The sequence below is a fragment of the Pleurodeles waltl genome, chromosome 3_1 (genome assembly GCF_031143425.1).
Source record: "Pleurodeles waltl isolate 20211129_DDA chromosome 3_1, aPleWal1.hap1.20221129, whole genome shotgun sequence".
NCBI classification, from domain to species: domain Eukaryota; kingdom Metazoa; phylum Chordata; class Amphibia; order Caudata; family Salamandridae; genus Pleurodeles; species Pleurodeles waltl.
Genome location: NC_090440.1, coordinates 1499892186 through 1499910355, shown reverse-complemented (window position 1 = coordinate 1499910355; position 18170 = coordinate 1499892186). Strand labels below are relative to the sequence as shown.

Sequence of the window (18170 nt, the reverse complement as noted above, 5' to 3'; positions counted from 1 at the left end):
AGCCCCATTTACCCACCCACGCATAAAGGGGATCCATATTTTAAATATAGAACATAATTTGTCAACATCATCATTCAGCCCTTGTGTTGCATAAAGGATTGACCATGTCTTATCTATTCCTTACTCTGACTCCACTTCTCCTGACTCGAGGATCTTGTAACTTTAGTTTATCTTAAATACTAGCTCCCATTGCTCTGAAAAGAAGACATTACTATTGCTAGTTTTTGTTATAATATCAGGTATTTGTTTCTTTGTTGTATCATGGTGGTAGTAGTTTGGTCTCAGTCTTTGTAAAGATATGATATAAATATACAACCCACTAACACTATGTTTCTCTTTCAATTTATTTGCCGGTAATGGAAAACCTACAGTTGGAGCTCACCTAGGTGGAGGTGGGACCTCACTTGTTGTGAATGTGAGGCCTTCCCTGTTAGCTGTTTAGCCTGCTAATACTATCACCACCATTATGAGGTACTTTGGGAAACCATGCAGAAAGTTTTGGAAGATTGAGAATGGTAGCAGCAATCACTTCATCTATTCAGGTAAAGAAACAATGGAGTGAACTGAATTCATTTAGTTAGTAAGTGACTAATTTCTACTGCAGTCCAAACAAGTACTTTCCTTATTTATTTAGGTTGTTGTAGGCAATGACAGCATACTCAATCCCTGTAATCGTCAAAAATATAGTTAAGGAGTGTAGTAGGACATGGGTATAACTAGCTATAACTTACCTAACTATACATACACTTTGGTAAGCAGATAAAAAAAAAACAGGCTGGGCGAAAAGGCAGCAATGCAAAGTAAAAGTAAAACAGAAAAAAATACTTCAGGCATAAAGTATCAGAACAGAAGTGTAATATTTATTTATTTATTTTGAACAATATGAATAAAAGTTTTAAAACTCACCCTTCTACCAAAACAAATCACCTTGTCCCCAACCAACGTTCCAAAAAATGCCAACTGAAACTAGTCCAACAAAGCCCAAACTCCTAGTCCCTTCCCAATTCCCACCCTCTTCACCCACAATAAGGCCGTCCCAAACAAAAGAAAAAATGAAAAAAGGCATAGAAGAGGCTGTTGTCTATGCAGGTCCTGGGGTCCTCCTGGTTTTGCTTCAGGTGTGCCATCTGATGGGTCAGCAGCTGCAGGATGCTGCACTGAAATTGGCGGTCTGGGTGAGACAGGAGGTAGAAGTGGTTGGCCGAAAGGAAGCTGCCAGTTGCGCTGGAGATGTTGCTGCAAGGTTGGAGGAGCTGGCTGGAATGACTGGGCCCCAGGGCATTGCCAGGTGCCTTAGCCGCCTCCTCCTCCTCCATAACCACCAGCAGTTGGTATTCCATCTATAAAACCAGCAAGCAAAGCAGGTGAGCACACCCTCTCCAAAAAAGCTTCATTGTTTCTTCATCCAGGCAATTATCTATTCATCCTTTCATTGTTCTATTCACCCTTTGATACCCACCACTTAAGCTTTACATTCTCTCACCCAGTCTTTCACAGATCCAATCATCCCTCATCCATCTCTCCATCCATCCATCCTTCAATCATCCATCATTCATCCATCTGTCCATTCACCCTTTCAACCATCCTTTGCTTAAACCCAACCATCCATTTACCCACCCAAGCATCTTTTCACTAATTCACCCTTTCACCCATCCTTTAACCCACCCAAGTATCCTTTCACCCCCCTTTCACCAACCGAGGAATCCTTTCACCCATATACCCTTTTCACCCATCTTTTTACCCTTTCATCCTTCTTTCCCTTTTCCATTAGCCCATCATTTTTAGCATTTACTGTGAAGTTTTGTCTGCTGAGTTGCAGATAGAAGAGGCCTTTAAGAACTCAACCCCCACTGTAGCTTCTAAAGTCGGGGACTCAGAATACTAGTAATTGTCAATAAGCAAGCAATGTGACTAACCACTTCCCGTCCATGTCTCCGCTGGTACTCCCCCTCCAATACCTCCAGAGTCTGCTGCACTGGCACTGCAGCTAGCCCCGTCACTGGTGGTCCTTGTGACTAGAAAGAAATACACAATTTAGATTCAAGATATGCCTCCCCTTATTATTTTTTTAACAAAATACAACCGCAATACATTGCTACATTTAGGTTTGTGTTATCTTCTACCAAAAATATCACTTTGGGCATCTTGTTGGTTGACAATGTTAGAAAACTCAGGTAGTCAAGCCTTCAAAAATGGAGGGGCTGAACTATGATGACTCTGAGTCACTGAGGCGCAATGAAGGGGTTGAATATTTGGTCACTGAAGGACATATGGTTTTGGTTGGCAAATGCAACGGGCCGATCCTTATTCTCATTTCTAGCTATGTTGGGATACTGCTGTATTTATGAATGATAAAAGTTACAACACAACATTACGGGGGTCCACCATGATCATGAAAATAGGATAATGCAGGGGTAACAATAATTTAACAAACAGCTAGAACAAAGAGGAGTAGAAAAAAGGAGACAGGCACAGTAAAAAAGGAAAAACTATTCTAAACGGAGAAAGGTAAAATTTAGGGAAATAATAATAGTATTACCAGGATGTTTTACTGGGCCAGCAGATCCGTCAGCCGTGGCACTTGTGGTGGTGGTACTTCCACGTGCTACAGCAACGATGGTGGCACCCCTGGCTCCCTGACCCACCTCTGAAGCCCTCTTCTTGCCCTTGGATGCTAATGTAAGAAATAGAGAGGGTAAAATAAATAGATTAGTGGTACAGGTAATCTCCAATAATACATTTTGACAGGCAAACACAGTAACATTGTACTTTTCTAAAACAGATTGCCTATAGTATTAGTATTGCGGTGACCTTTTCCTAAATTCGTAAACCTAAGGCCTACTCCAAATTCTCTAAATGGTATTTGGAGCTAATAGCGCATTGAAACAAAAGATATTTGCTACTTATCTTACTCTCAAACCCCTTGAATGGGCCAACCCATTGTCCCTTTTTTGGAGTGCATAGATGCATACTACACATCACTGGAGATTGTTTGAAACTGTACGAGCTACATAAAGGAAGGCACAGAGAATTCTAACTCTCTGATATTCATAATACCACCATCTTAGTGACAGGATGAAGTAGTCTACATGGCTTCTTACATAATCAACCCAAATAAAATTCTACATTTATAATTAGGTAGTGCCGACCACATGGCTAGCTCTAATTGAATCACATAACATTTGTAACGTAAAATTAACTGATGTATGAGCTGGGGCAGCATGCTAGTTGGGAAAAATATCAGCACTGTTGAACATAACAAATAAATAATACTGAGCCCTGCAATCTCAACACCCACACAAGTTATTCTTAGTATAGAAATATAAGGGGCCAATTACGGATTATGAAGGATGATAGGAGTTCCAAATTATTTCAAAAATAATATTCTTACATAAACAACAATGGTGTAAGTTCTCTTATTGACATATACATATAGATTCCTTTACACATATAAAATGTTTTTTATTAAAGAAAACACAAATCATGAAATACAAATCATAACACGACAAAAACGAATACAATGAAGATGAACTAAAATTTAACTGTCACAGAAAACGTTATATATTCCTATTGAAATAATTAAATCTTGAAGTATGTGGGCCTAGAAGGTGTACATTTTATATATGTCAAGGAATCTTTATGTACATGTCAATAAGAGAACTTACACCATTTTTGATAATGTAAGAATATTATTTAGAAATAATTTGGAACTCCTATCATCCTTCATAATCCGTAATTGGCCCCTTATATTTCTATACTAAGAATAACTTGTGTGCTCGGCTATCTTCATTTTTTTGTCTGGATACACTTTTACCTGCCCTCCAATTATTTTCCATCATGGACAAAACCCTATTTCAGGACATTATTCATTATATGTAGGGAACAAGGATGGACTAAATGGCATAACACTAAGTTAAACTTTAAACACAGGTTGGCCCTGTTATCATCTGATATTAACACCTAAATTTTAATTTTAGGTGCAAATGGGTGGGTATAAGAAAACATTTTATTAAAATACTGCATGGTTCCAACAGTAAATATGTTATTCTGTGACCTAGCATAGTTAATGACTTTTGAAGAAGTATACTGCTATTGTAGTTACTTAATATTCATTGCTTTTGTACTTTGAGTACAACTCACAATTGAATAAGCACAGTATTTACACAGTTTTTTTCATAATTCATTTGATTTGTTTTTGCGACTGTTTTATGATGAACAAACTATAATGCTTATCTGCACTCTATTACGTGATACATGATAGCATATATTTGTAACATAGGGCCTGATTTAGAGTTTAGCCAAGGATGTTACCTGCGTAAGGCTCAACATTGTTGTGGTCTTGCCTTACTCAGTTTATAGCAGCTGCAGAACCAGGAGGCGGAATAGTAGTAGATGGTGGTATTACTTGAGTCTGCATGCCCGAAGTAGAAGGTCTAGCAGATGAGGCATCAGCAGCTGGTGTTGATGTTACCCTGTGAATTTGCACCAACTCCCACTCCCTGTTTCACTCAGCTTGAGCCAAACAGGTGAAATGCATGGCACAAAGGTGTTTAAGCATTCTTGTAGTACCCATCACATACTTCTGTCCAGTTCCATGTGAGATGACTTTGTGACATAAGCTGCATGTCACATGTCAGGTGTTGACTTTTTTCTCCCCCACTGGAATAGAAAAAAGCTGTCACACCAATGTAGCAATAGCTGTGGGACCGGAGCAACAGGAAGAACCTGACAATGCTGAAGACAGTCCGGAGACATGGACAGAGGACTGGTGGACACCACCAGATGTGTATATGCAGTTCACAACCCAGGAGAGTTATGGCAGCTCTGTGAGTGTCCTGTGAAGGGTGGGAATGCCCTGATGTGTAGGCGTTGGGTTTTTCTGGTGATCTTCCTGGATTGGGCTTGTATTTATGGGAGTTACACAAAATGGATGAATGCTTTGCTTTGAAAATGTAATGATAACTTATGCTTTTCTTATTTAGTCATTGGGATAAGGCTCACTTTGTGTATGTGCTCATATTGTGACAAAAAGGATACCGAAACAAACCTACCAAGCGAAGTTATAAGCTCTTTCTTTTTACTTTATGGTTATCCTCCTCTCCTTTTCCCTCCCACAGTCTTTGGGGGCAGGTTATTTAATTTCATTGGTTCCTGGTATAATCAAAAGGAATTATTACCACTCTACAGGGTGGCGAGGTGATTTAGGCAGTCACGTGTGAACCACATTTTATAGTCTGCTCACAGGTGTTAAAGTGAAAAAAGAGTCCCAAATAATAAATCCAACAGGATACTTACTTCATTCTTCTCTGGTTTACCTGAGGGTCAAGGTGGTACCCACTGTGATTGAAATCGCAAAGAAGAAAGAGAAGAAAGAAGACCTGGGTTACCATCCATTCCCTATAAGATCCAACAAAATGAAGGCATCTGTTTTACACTATAAATTATACTATAGCTAATAATCCTTCATGATCAGCAAAACAAACTTGCCTCCGAAGCCATATATCCACCCATCTCTCCTACAGTAATCTCCCAGAATTCTCAGGAAATTCTGCATGATGATGCTACATGGGATTACGGGAGTTAGGCCAACCCCTTGAGTTGAGGTGAACTAACCACATTTACAAATTAGTTTCCGAAATTGAGGGAGAATCCTGACATGTGGTACACTCAGATTGACTGATCTGTGAGCATTTCAAAAGAGTTGTGGGAAGAGTTGAACACCTTATTCTGTATAGTGGTTCCCAGTTACTAATGGGTTGAGTACCTAGTATAGATACAGTAGCCAATTATTGAACCTCAGAGGGTAGCTGGGACAAATGCACTGTCTGTCATAGTAGTGCAGAAGTATGAACAAGTGCTGAACGTCTTGAAAAGGATAGTTCCACAAAAGTAGATTGATTTGTTGAAAATGACTAAGTCTAAGGAATCAGTGCATGCTTGTTATGGACATTTGCTGCAGGTTTTTAAATAACATAGTAGTGTTGATATTGGTTAAATTAGTAATTTGTGTCACGGTTTGTTCTTGGATTGCTTCCAGAGATTAGCCTTCATTTTCAGTAGAGTGTGATTTGTTGACAACGTAAGCCTTTCGATGAGATACTGCAATATGTGAAGTATTGCAGTGATGAACGGGAGATGAAGCAAAACAGTCCTGAGGAGAGGTTCATGTTGGCCCAGATCGATTTGACCAAGAGGGATATCAAAATGGTCTATATGTGGGAAATGTTGGTGGAACGCAGATGTTGGATATCAAGGTGGAGGACAGATGATTCACAGTGGAAATGGTGTTTACAGGGTAGAGGTTGTGGTATTCTATATGATCCTAGCACAGAGTTATATGGGGCATTGTTGAAGTGGTGGAATCAATGTCATTATTGCTCTAATTGGATCATTGAAACTGGGAGTGTTGACTGGATCCCACTAGATTTATTGGTGATGGCCAATTGCAAAATTTAAATCATATGCAGTTGTAACATATGCAAATGCAGAGACCCCAGAATCCTAATATGCCTCAAGCTCCAGTGATGCAAGTTCCATTAGCACTGATGCACCAAAAGAATATACAGAATCTGAGGCTCAACGTGAACCAAGTTAGGGGGGTGAATCAGAACTCTTTTAAAAACCAAGCCTCTTTTCAAACAGTTTCTATGTTTTATGCTTTGGATGGCTTCGGTTCTGATCTATAACAATGATGGTACCTGAGGGGAGAGGAGCTTTGGGTACTTGGAACAGTCTTGGTGGTAGACCAGAGTGTTCCATTCATAGAGGTGGGGTAAATGGCCCCCGGTGTACTTTTTGAGAGACATCATTGATACACATCCCAAACCTACCCATCTTATGAAAACGGATCCTTGTTTTAGGTGTTGCATAAATACAGATCATAAATCCTGTGTCGCAGAAGGTTCCAGTAACAATAGGCTCCTTTAGCCCTGCCTATTCCTTGCCTCTGGCAAAATGGATTTGTAGAATCTGTCGAGAAATGGCCTTGAAGCAATGCTGTATAGCAATAAGGGTTTTATAAAGTGACAGTTCTAATGACTTAGGGGGTGATTCCTACTTCGGCGGGCGGCGGTCGGCGCCCGCCAAGCGGGAGCCGCCGAATGACCGCACCGCGGTCAAAAGACCGCGGCGGCCATTCTGGCTTTCCCGCTGGGCCGGCGGGCGACCGCCAGAAGGCCGCCCACCGGCCCAGCGGGAAACCCCCATCTACGATGAAGCCGGCTCCGAATGGAGCCGGCGGAATCGAAGGGGTGCGACGGGTGCAGTGGCACCCATCGCGATTTTCAGTGTCTGCTAGGCAGACACTGAAAATCAATGTGGGGCCCTGTTAGGGGGCCCCTGCAGTGCCCATGCCATTGGCATGGGCACTGCAGGGGCCCCCAGGGGCCCACAACACCCGTTCCCGCCAGCCTGGTTCTGGTGGTGAAAACCGCCAGAACGAGGCTGGCGGGAAGGGGGTCGGAATCCCCATGGCGGCGCTGCTTGCAGCGCCGCCATTGAGGATTCACAGGGGCAGGGTAAAACCGGCGGGAAACCGCCGGTTTCCCTTTTCTGACGGCGGCTTTACCGCCGCGGTCAGAATTGCCCTTGATGCACCGTCAGCCTGTTGGCGGTGCATCCTCCGTCCCCTGCCCTGGTGGTCTATGACCGCCAGGGTAGGAATGACCCCCTTAATTATTTCAGTTAGTACATTTTTAGGGGCAGCTTAGCATGTACGTAATCGTTTTTAAATATCTTTTAGGATGTAATATTAGGTGGATAAGCACTTAGATTTGAGAAGTTTAAGATTTTACGTATTTATTAGTTTTATCTTATATATTTTTATAGGCTTTTTTATTTATTTTAAACCTTGAATCCAAACTGTATTGTGATGCTTTGATGGTCATTTGACCTAATAAAGCTTGTTGTGATGATTATGAGGCTCCTTTGAAGAAAATCATAAGTATGTAATATGTGATTCTAGTGCAGTCACCTTTTTTGCAAGTTAAATTGCACCATATACTGTACTCCAAATGGTTTTGAGAATCAAACTCACGATGAGGATGTTGATTATAAAATAGATAGAATTGCCCTCTGATCTCTAAGACAATGTGAAGTCTGAAGCCGGAGGTTTCTCAGGTAAAGATATCAGACGCATTAATGATGTTTACATTTTAGACAGACCTTGTATTTACAATTTGTTCCTAACCAGCTGAGGTACTCATCATTTGTAAATTATGTAAGTGCTGCTGGTAGCATTTAAAAACCTTCTTTCTCTGTTTTCAATTTATCCTAATATATTAACTGTATTGTTTTTATTGTGTACTCTGTTTTAAATTTATTGTGAATATGTTAACTGTATTGCTTTTCTAGTGTACGTTTATGGTTTTTCATGTGAAAGCCAAATAAATGAATAATAGCTGGGATTGTCCCAGTGATTGAGTCCATGATATGGCACAGAGTATTTAAGGAAATTATAGGTCCATTTAATTCCCTTTTATGGGTTTGCAGAAGCTGAGCAGTAAGTGCAGCATTATGCAGGACCTGTAAAAATGAATAATATTATTCCATGTTTACCTGTGATATTGTTTCAGATACCATGTGAGGCTGAGTGTTTCACAATAATTGACTTCTGTCATGCTTCCTTTTCCATTCTGTTGCACCAAGAGAGTTAGTTTCTGTTTGCTTTTCGGTTCCATTAATTTTTGCATGATGCAGAGTTCCAGAGGGGTATAAGGAAAGTCATTCAAATGTTAACCAAATCCTGAAAAGGAAGTTGGAGACTCTGAAGTTATTTTGTAATTCAGTCCTTTGCATCAATATGGTTAGAGTTTGTAAACAAGACACCATTGTCTTGTTGAACCATTTGTTTAAGAGTGAGCATCAGATGTCCCTGAATAAAATTCAGGACTTTCAGAACGAAGTCTGTTGTTCATGACATACCACTGAGAAGGAAGCATGGAAGATGTCACAAGAGAGAATCTCTTCCATTTTAGAAATGAATGTCCTAATATGCATAGAAAAGTCATGATGTTTCTGGAAATAGTGGGCTACTGTTGTCAGTAGATACCCACATTTTCCCTAGTGGCCAAGGCTCTGTAGTAGGTGACACACAAAGAGATTTCTGATCTGATACTATAGATTAACATCAGAATGATTTCTTTCCTAGAGAAGAGAGAAAATGTCTGCAGTGACCCAGCTTTGTAAATGCCAGATTACCCTAAAAATTTACTTTGTTTTACAGTGAAAGAGAGGGCTGTGCTCTCTCAGTGCTTACCCAAATGAATGGTTATTCTTAAAAACCTGTGGCTTATTTCTCTACTGTACTCAACTTTGTAACCTCAAAACTGCCTGACTACCTTAAAGCGGTGGCAGCCGTAGGTGCCATCGTCAACCAAAGTGACAACGGCACCTATGGCTATCTTCTTACAGTAATGCTTCCTCATTCTGTAGATATATTGCATACTAATTTCAAGACCCTACACTTGACCGGTAGCCAGCTCACTAAGAGCTTGATTTAGATCTTGGTACATGGAATACTCTGTCACAAATGTGATGGATTTCCCATTCGTTGTATTACGATCTCCATGGGATATAATGGGATCAAAATATGTTGGACTGGATATCCGTCACATTTGTGATGAAGTATTTTCCTCCACCCACGTCTAAATCAGGCCCTAAGTATGAGCAAATTATTCTTGCTGATGAGAGTTGTGCCCCTTTCGGAGTCTGAAGTTGAGGAGACAGAGGTTGAGCATGACTATGCCAATGTCACAGTATTCTGCACAGACTTGTGCACCAAGCCAAGGCCCAGTATGAAATATGAACCCCTCACAGAATCAGATTATGTTTTATTTTGTGGATGGCTCCAGCTCAAGAGATGACAAGGGAACTTTAGGAGCTGCTTTTGCTATTTGTACTGTTCAAGGTGTAGTAGAAGAGTTCTGGCTACACAATGTGACATCTGTCAGAGTGGCTGAATTGGTTGCTTTTAGTAGAGATTGCTGTGTCTCAGACCAACTGAAAGTTACAATTTTTACCGCTAGTCAATATGGCTTTGATGTTGTCCATGACTTCTGACAATTGTGGTTACAAAGGGAATTCAGGACATCATCCTGATCTCCTGTAAGAATGTATTCATGAGTTTTTTTTACTTTAACTGGGAATTTCCAAATGAATGTGAGAATGTACTGACTTCAATCTTTTGTTGACTGTAGCTTATACCTGAGATGAAATAAATAAAATAATTAGAGAAGGAAGTATTAGAGGTTGAACAGCAAGGTTGCATTAGAGCAGGATATGTGAAAAATTAGGATGAGATTTGGGTTTCAGCAGATGGAACACTGTGTTGCCTGATAGCTTGTTTTCTGACCTCTCGCTGTTGGCTCTAGGACTATGAGCACTTTATCACTGCTGACCAGTGCTAAAGTGCAGGTGCTCTCCATCTAAAGTTGGTATGATTGGTTTATACCTAATTGGAATATTTAATTTACCTATAAGTCCCTTGTACAGTGGTATTTCTATACCCAGGGCCTGTAAATTAAATACTACTAGTGGGCCTGCAGCGCTGCTTGCGCCACCCACTGAAGTAGACTTTCAAACCTGTCTCAGGCCTGCTAGCGCAGGGCCTGTGTGCGCAGTTTTCTACCACAGGGACCTGGCATCTAGACGTACTTGCTTGGCCCAGAACTCCCCTTTTACTACATGTAAGTCAGCCCCAAGGTACACCCTGGCTAGCCCCATGGGCAGGGTGCCATGTATGTAGAAAGACAGGACATGTGCCATATTGCATGGCCTGTCCTGGTAGTGACAAACAGCCTAACTTGGTGTCTCACTGCTGTGAGTGCTGCCTTCTCATAGGATTGCATTAGAAATGCCCTGCCTTAGGTTTAAAGGGTATTGTCTGATTTATGAGGGGTAGCGTAGGCGTGTTTGGTATGGTTGTGATGGTGCTAATAAATACTGCTTACTGGTGTGGGTGTATTTTTTATTACTATCAAAGAAATGCCACTTCTAGAAAGTGCACATTTATCTCTGCTTATGACTCTGGTGTTTTGCAGTTTGACTCCAATCCATGTCTGGGCAGAGTGACAGTTGGGGCTTTGTGCATACTTTTCAGACAGCCTGTACACAGGGAGGGTGGAGGTGTCACAGAGGTGCATCTGCATACTGAATAGGGTTCCTGGGCTGAGAGAAGGGAGAGGCGGGGCACACCTACATTTGTAAAGGCTGTGCTCTGGCCTCACACAATAGGGTCGTTAACCCCCCACTGATGTTTGGAGCCTGTGCTGAAAGGAGAGAGGGGGCACTCCCAGAACCAGTTGTAACTGTCTGGAACCTCCTCTCCCTACCATTGTAAAACACTGTAAGAACTGACTATAAGTACAGGGAATTTTCCCCACAATTTGGAGACTCTTGGAATCATCTTGGAACTGGACACCAAAGGTTGAAAGGACTCACCAGGAACCGCCATTGGCTGCTGCTGCTGTGCTGACCTGTGACCTGCCTGGTCACTGTGAAGGACTTGCCGCTTGCTGCCTTTCCCTTGTGCTGGCCTGTAGCTGGGTCCTCCACCTGAGGACCTTGTCTTAAGATTCTGCTCCCCAGGGGCAGGGTGCTGTGGCCCCTGACCCCTGCATCCATTTCTTTACGAGGGGTGCTTCTCCGTGGTTGCGGCTGCCATAGCGCTGATTGCAGCGCGCTTATGGAGCCTTGGGAGGTCGTAGGCTCCTTGCTGCATTGTGCCCCTTTAAATAAGATCACTGCAGCGGCCCGGGAAGCTGGAAGAACACTCGTGCACTGCATCGAGTGCAGGCCAGTGTCTGCTTGGGCCCCAGGAGGGGTCTGATCTTCTTGTGGCTTCACGGCAGGACCAGGGGAAGGCACGGGGAGTGCCCCCTTCCCCCTTGCCTCTGCGTTAGGAGCAGGACGCTCCTTTTCTGCTGTTAGGCAAAACGGGCATTATTGTGCCCCCCCACCCTTGGTGGAAGGGCCAGTGGAGGCCCGGGGGGACCCCCAGAGATTGCGGGTCCCGTGAGGGGCCTGTCATTAAACCGGAGGGGGGGTGTGGTGCCCCCCTCCTGCCCTAAGTTGTTTTTGCTGGCTTTGGCCCCCTCGTGAGGGCCAGTTGAGGCCCTGGGGGGCCCCAGTAATCACAGCCCCCAGAGGGGCCTGTCTATAAAAGAGAGGAGGTGCATGTCACCCTCCTCTGATCCCAGAGTATAAGGGAGGCCCCCATTTTGTGCATAGGAGCGCCAGGGGGCCCATTGTTCGCCTTCTAGGCACTGGAGGTGCCTTCATCCAACCAGGTACTGTTTAAAGGACCAATATAGTTGCAATCCAAAGTTCTTTCTACAGACTTTTATTTGATTCATATATTACCTACCTGCGTTTGATGTTTTTACATATGTGTATGCAAATGTTCCTTTTCTGGACATGCTTGCTAATATGTTTTTCTAACTTGCCATATGTTTTCTAATGTTCCTACTATGGGCATTTTATGATATTCTTATGACAAGTGTTGTGATGTAATAACGTGTTTTCCTGACTACTGCTTATGTTGCAGAATACTGAGTAACCTGTGTGTTATATGTGACTACTGCTAGGTTGCAGAGTAACTAATGTGTAACGTTCTGACAACTGCTAAGATAGCAGGATAGTACTGATATGTGATGTTTGGTCTGATAATTGCCTTGTGTACAATACAGTATATTTTCATATAATCTGGTGTTGTGTTTCCTTTGTGGTGGGGATATTGCATCACGTGTGTTGTGTGTGTTGTGCAAACGCTTTACACATTGCCTCTGGGTTGAGCCTGACTGCTCGTGCCAAGCTACCAAGGGGGTGAGCAGGGGTTATCTTGGATGTGTAACTCCATTGCCCTGACTAGAGTGGGTAAGTTCTGCCTGGCTGAGGTGCATACCCTAGCCAACCAGAAACCCAATTTCTAACAGATAGACAATTTAATGATCCAACACAAATATGGAAGGACACAATGGTGGAACTGTTCAGACAAAAATAAATTAACCCCGATTCCAGATAATGACTGAAAACTTGTCCAATAAGGGTGTTGTCTGCAAGTAGATAAATGTAGGGTGATGACCCCCAGTCACTATGAGTCACATAAAGAGATCAGCGGGTCCCTTTAACCGGGTGCAGTTATACTTTATTGAAATACCTGTGTAGCTGAGATACGCCCTGATTAAATTGTATATTTTCTCCTGTTAGTTTGAAGTATATCAGACTAGGTGGAATTTTAGTCTCACCATAGCCAAACAGTTCTTGTGTGAACTGATACCCAGTTTAGTGTTCCTGGTTTCCCTGGAGCCAGACCAAAGGACTCATTTTAAAAATTAAGTCTTGAGAATGCTGTTTGTGGTTTTGCAGATGGAACAGCTACTAAACTGCAGTTATTGACCCAAGACTTTTGGCATTGTGGAGTACATACATGGGATGTTGAAAGTGTGTGTCTCACTGAAATGGCCAAATGCTTTGCCTTGCTGCTAATGAGTCTCTGAAGCACTCCTGATCAGAGAATTGGACTGCCTCTCCATGAAACTCTCAGGGAGATGGTCATGAGATTGTCTGCTTTGCCTGCCATTGCGCTTGTGAATATCATTGATGACATGATGCTAGACTACTATAAAGAGCAGGCTGATGTGGTGTGATCCATCTCTGACCAGGTTCATGCTGCCAATATGCTTCCTCAACAAGGACAGTGCCATGATCTCAGTCTGGGAAACTGGGTCTTGGTTAAGAAACTTGTCCGAACATCATGATAGGAGCCCAATTGGGAATGCCCTTTCCTGGTCATTTTGGTGACCAATGCAGCCGTCAAGTATGGCAGACTGCTATAATGGATGCCGAATTTCATCCCCCATTTTGTGACTACCTTGAAAGAGCAGAAGGAGGTAAAGAGAACATGCAGGAACCTCAGTGTTAACCTCTCATTCAACTTCAGCTGCAACGCAAAGCCAAGTTGCAAGTCTGTAGCTAATTAATCAGGAATAAAGAACATGAATCCACTTCATGCACAGGTGATTGATGACAGAGATCCCAGTGAAGGGCCAAGGAATGTGACCAGAAGTAATCAGCAGAGACAAGAGTGTCCAAACGATTGAGAGAGGTTAAGAACAAGTTTATCAGTTAACAAAATTCCACAAGCTGTCATTGAGGAGACTGAATTGAGTAGATTGCGTGACTGTGAAGATGAACAATTGGTGCTCAAGAGATCAAAAGGAGTGAGGGTGCATTGTCAGTGGTATTCTTCCCCTGAGGCGACTTTATACATTTACAGTGAAGTGATCCGATTATGTATGATCTGGGTGAGCAGGAAACTGTCCAACTGAGCCTCCATGAATCGGGGATACCCAGCAGCAACAATTAGTCTCCTGAACCGACCCTAATGAAACAAACTGTGCCTAAGGACATACCTTCTGATGACATCTGTTGGGAGAAGAGGAGCCTTTGAATCATGTGTGGAAAAATTAGGAAGATGAGTTTAAGGCTATGGGACTTTATGCGAAGTAATTAAGAAATTTGAACTTTTAGGTGACCTTTCTCAAATTCTTAAAGAGAAGATCAAGTGATTCCTGGAGTTTTCTTTGTGAATGGATGGTATTATTATTTTAAGGTACTCAAAAACTGGCCAGACACTTGTTAGCTTTCTCTAGTTTTTCAAAAAATCTATCATGCACAGAATCTGGACATTTTTTAACAAACACTTTGTGATAGTAATGGCTCACAGATAGTATGTGATATTTTTGGAGTCAAGATTCCTTCAGTAGGTTTTCTCAACAATTTCAAGATTAGAAAGCTTTCCATGATAGTGGATAAAATTGTCACTAGTGCAGCTGATGAATTGCTGAATGTAGATACAGAGGTAGTAGCTACTAGGTCTATGGTTGTTCAGAATCTTCTTTCATTACACATATTGCTGGATAAGGAAGGCAGAGTCTGTAGGATGCTGAAGGTTCAAGTATCAGATTTAGCAGAGATAAGAGAGAGGAGATATAAGGATTTGTGAGGAATATCAATATCAAAGGATTGAAGGCCATTTTGAAGGAAGTAGAAGCAACTGGTGCTTTGGCTTGGAAAATGATTTGCTGTTGTAGGTAGTTAGTTTAGTAATATTGGTATTGGACTCTTCTGTGCTATGTTGAGGATTATATTGATTATTGGCATTTGTTTGATTAATGTATTTGCTATCTTTGAGTATTTTAAATAAATGACATTAGATAAAATGGTGATGAAAGGAAAGGGAGTTAAGGGGAAAGGGATGAAGTGGAGTTAGAAGAGAAACAGTGCAAGGCCTATGACGAGATGAAGGAGTTGCAAAAGCAAGGTGCGAGATGTTGAAGACAACAACTATTTGAAGTGGTTACAGAAGGCTCAGTTGATTTGTGCAATGACTATTCTAGCCATCAGAGGAGGATTGGAGCAGCACAATTTTGTGCCCACTTCTTTCATATGCAGCATATATACGCAATAAGTATTTAACTGTATGTGTGTATTTTATTAATCATTTGCCCTAAGTGGCTGTATATTTTTTTTAACAAGAGCTGCTCATCTGTTTAGCTGAATTATAAAGAATGTAATCACCATGAAAGGAATGTATGCTTTCTTCAAAATGGCATTTGATATAAACACTTATGCTTACTCCATTGATTTAGAACATGTTTAAATCTAGTGTTGGGCCTAACCTGTAAACAGGCCTCTGTGTACACATTATGGCCCAGATTTACAAGGAGCTAGCGCTCCATTGGCGCCTCATTTTGTGTCACAACTGCACTAAAAAGTAGTGTTTTATTTACTAAGTGTCGCTAGACCTTTTTTGTGCCACTTCACTGGGTCTTGGGCCATTTTTCATTACCACAGCCAAACCTTCTCTGTTTTACAAAAATGATATGGAGAGTAGACGTTCCCTACTAAAAAATGGTGCAAGCCATGCCACTCCATATTTGCAAGTGTGGCAAAAATTTGCACGCAGATCTGAAAAACAGCGCAAATAACAATTAGTGCCGAAAAAATAGCACCTGGTCAGACCAGGTGTGAAAATGGTGCAAAGGCACAGGTACAAATGGAAAACACACATGAGGCACTCCGACAAACACCAGAGAAACATGGACCTGTTACAGCTCCAGCTAGGCATGAGGAGAAGAAGACAGAGACAATGTTCAGCATTGCCAGACCCAACGCAGGAACCTCCATCACCACTACAACAACCACAAAGGCAGTGCAGGAGGAGAGAGCATATCTATCTACAACAGCCATGTATCCTTGGCCAAAGATAGGAAAATGTCATCAGGTACTACCGGCTGAAGCCAGAGTCTATTGTGAAGCTGCTACATGACATAGTACCAGCTATCACACCGAGGATGCATACGTCAATAATACTGCCCATGACCAAGCGCCTGGTTGTGCTGCACATGCTGGCCTCTGGCACTTTCCAAGCAACTGAGCAGGAATGGGTGGATTATCCCAGAACTCCCTCTCAGCCCGACCACAAAGCTGTGGGATGCCACATCCGCCTTACTGTTCGCCATAACCTGTTCCCCAGCACCCAGCAATTGCATCAGGAGTCCAAACAGGAGCTTTATATAGTTGCGGGAATCCTACATGAGCTGGGTGCCATGGACTGCATGCATGTGCTAATTGCCCCTGCTGGTGACACAGAATACCTGTAAAGGAACAGAAAGCATACACATTCCATCAACGTGCAGGCAATTGTGAACCCCAAGGGACTATTCACAAATATACTGGCCAAGTGTCCGGGAAGTGTGCACGATGCCTATATCTTCTGGCGTTTCACCATCAACCCACAATTCCATGATGGGCAATATAACAATGCCATGCCAGTAGGTAAGCAAACAGCTGTCACTTAACACCTACAACACACATGGTACAAACTATACACAACACATCCCCCACATGGATTGGTACTCATAAAGCAACAATCAGCAATACACATGCAACATCATCACAGCAAACTTACATTACACATCTTCAACACATAAGGACCACTGCACAAGCCCCTAGTGCCATTTGAGTGACATTTACAATGATGATCCTGAATAGCAATACCAGCACATGGTGGTGTAAAACAACTCCTTTGGATCATTAAGCAGCTGGGTCAACGTAGCTGTATCTCATCCACCCATGAGTGTGGAAGGACCTCACACTGTGTCATGATGTGGTTGTGCCACCACATAATATACTACATTCTTGCACTGGCACACATATTTTGCCAAATGTACATCGGACCCATATTAAGCCCACCATATGGGTGCAACAAGTAGTGTGTAAACAGGACAACCAATTTACACTATAATTAATTAACAACTACCAGTGTGTACACCAGAGCACAACACACATAAAAATAGCTGAATGACAACATTGGTATGTCATGTTGTCGTAGTTGGACTCCCACCCCTAGGTGAGACGTCTGGTTTATCATGACAGCACTTTTGTTTCTAGGCAACTGAGTCACTGTCACACACAGGCAATACAGGTGATGCAGGAGAGTTTTAATATATTTATTGAAGAGACTGCAATCTGCGATAAAATACATGAGCTGCAATGATTATGGCAAAGAACAATAAGAGAAGCAGAACTGTGAAGACGAGAGTTGTGAATATAAAACCCCCCACAATACTGCAAAACATGAGATTTGAAAATCCCTAGCAAAGGAGAACATAATCGCCACCCTAATGATAGCTAGGTGTGATAAACCCTAATCTGCCAGTACTATGTCCATGAGAAGCACCCCCCAAACCTCATTACCTTGAAATGAGGTCTCTAAGTCATGGTGACAGGAGGCTGAATTCTAAAGCAAGGTGACGTACAGCATAGATAAGGTTGATGGCACTTGGAATGAACCCCTCTAACGACCTTGTCCGTGTGAGATGTATTTGTACAGATCATGTCAGACCCCTGATGCAGGTATGTTCCCAAACAACTGATAAGAAGACAGACATGTGGCGGCAAATCATTGATTATGATACTGACAGTGATGCCTTCACAGAGTGACACTGCTAATGTAAATCAGAACATTTCTATAACCATAAACAATGACAGTCACATTAAAAGAAAAAAATAGAAAATGGCATAAAACAGAGCAAGCTATGTAGGTTAAAAGTCACCAGGTGACAGGGGCACAGGCCTGCAAGCCAAAGGCTAAGCTCACTACTGAG

At 42.3% G+C, this 18170-nt stretch overlaps 1 long non-coding RNA gene across 1 annotated transcript in view; it reads right to left on the bottom strand.

The window, feature by feature from the left end:
* Positions 1-838: 838 nt before the first annotated feature.
* LOC138283378 (uncharacterized) overlaps positions 839-18170 on the bottom strand; it is a 43727-nt gene continuing 26395 nt past the window's right edge. The window contains exons 2-4 of the long non-coding RNA XR_011201223.1: positions 2540-2674; positions 1917-2015; positions 839-1340 (exon numbers count right to left, since the gene is read on the bottom strand). This is a non-coding gene — a long non-coding RNA (uncharacterized lncRNA). The remainder of the gene's footprint in view (positions 1341-1916; positions 2016-2539; positions 2675-18170) is intronic.